Raw genomic sequence first — 1,775 nt, forward strand, 5'->3', positions numbered from 1 at the left:
ATCACCCGTTTTTAAATTCAACTACTCAGAAATCAAACGGATCACGATGGTGTACACATTATTAATGTTGTAGGTTTGGAACCTCTCCATTCACGGTATTCTAACTTATCCTGCGTAAGCAATTGAATCCGTGGAATTTGGAACAAATTCTGTATAGATTTCCGCACGAGTATGAGAAATGTCTGATTCACGGACCCGTCTCTGCTGCTGCCCAACAACACGTCCAGCGAGTTGTTCGGCGAGAAATTCCAATTTCATAACGTCCTGAGGTCACGACTCTTTTTGCTAGAACATATTTGATGGTATGGATACATCCATTCCCAAACGCACGGCCTACATGCTTGTCACGGACCGATGAACGTTTCACTCACCAATTCAGCACAACTAGTCGGGTAAAGACTGAATTACGTATTTCTAACGACTTCACAAACGCCAGCCAACGTGGAGGGTACTTTTGTCAGGGGCGTTGCTTCTCTCGGAGCAACAGTGAAAGTGAGCATCACTCCGTCCCGTACTTGTTCTGATTAAATCATTTGTTCTTCTTCAAACAAAGAAAGTAGTTGGAGGTGCAAAGAGCGCAGATGCGGGAACGAGTAATGATGGATTGGAGGTCCCAAGCGCTTCGGGAATTACCTACGTAAACAGAGGCACTGATGATGTATTAACTCCACTTCTTTTCGATCAGAATATGGCTGTGATCGACTCTATTTAAGGAACCACACCTTAAAAATGGAAGCTTTATCGGTAGATGAAATCCCCGACAAACGTTGCAGTGTGTGGCAGCTCTGATGACCAGTATTGTCTGCCGGCGTTCGCATCCCGTTCACATTTGCTGCTTTGTTGCGTCTCAATCTAAGCTTTAGTTCAGTGTGATCCCCAACCGTGTAATTGGCATCCTTTCCGCCCAGCCACGGTGGGCTTTCGATAAGACCTTGGCGACAAAATATAATGGCAGTACCCACATGAATTCGCACATTCCTTCCACCCACCCAGGGGGCAGAATCAGAGGGAACCTCCTGAATGGGGCTGGACTCAGTCAGAACTGCAGACGACCAGGCTAAAAAGCAGTTCAGTAACAGTAACAGTAACACATCTGAACGTGTGTTCAGCGGCCGATATAGCGTTTTATTTTCCTTCCCGTCTTATATAGTCATCGATTTTAGAATAAGACCACGGACACCAATTCAATGAGCAAAAATCTGTTCCCCTTCTAGGGAAAGTCTTGCGCTTTATTTCGCTCACGAAAGGAATGTGCGCCACATAAATCCGCCAACAACGTTATCTCAGCTCCGATCATCTTAACAGCGAAGGTACGCTACTGGCCCATCCATAGTTCACCAAAACCAAGCAGCATGAACAGAGGAATGTGGAGAGGAATGGATGAGGCTTCATGATTCCTGAAGGGGGAAAACAACTGTACAGCACCAGGCGCCTCAAAATAATGACGCTGCGAGCAGGGTTCGAACCTGCGTGGGGAATCCCCATTGGATTTCAAGTCCAACGCCTTAACCACTCGGCCATCGCAGCTCTCACTAACTATGAGCTCCTTTGTTGCACTAGGATTCAGAAAAGGGCGCTGAGAAACCGTAATCGGTGTATAAGCTTTAAGAAAGAACTGGAAAACGATGCTGGCAAAATCGAAGGTAGATAAAAATGCTGGAGAAACTCAGCGGGTGAGGCAGCATCTACGGAGCGAAGGAACAGGTGACGTTTCGCATCGAGACCCTTCTTCAGACCGTATATAAGCTGCTTAGCATGAAGTCTAAGTTTGAAAT

At 46.3% G+C, this 1,775-nt stretch overlaps 1 non-coding gene across 1 annotated transcript; it reads right to left on the minus strand.

The window, feature by feature from the left end:
* Positions 1 to 1,445: 1,445 nt before the first annotated feature.
* Positions 1,446 to 1,527, minus strand: trnas-uga. Its single transcript has one exon. It is a non-coding gene; the product is annotated as a tRNA-Ser (tRNA).
* Positions 1,528 to 1,775: the final 248 nt, after the last annotated feature.

The sequence above is a fragment of the Amblyraja radiata genome, chromosome 2, assembly GCF_010909765.2.
Source record: "Amblyraja radiata isolate CabotCenter1 chromosome 2, sAmbRad1.1.pri, whole genome shotgun sequence".
Taxonomy (NCBI): domain Eukaryota; kingdom Metazoa; phylum Chordata; class Chondrichthyes; order Rajiformes; family Rajidae; genus Amblyraja; species Amblyraja radiata.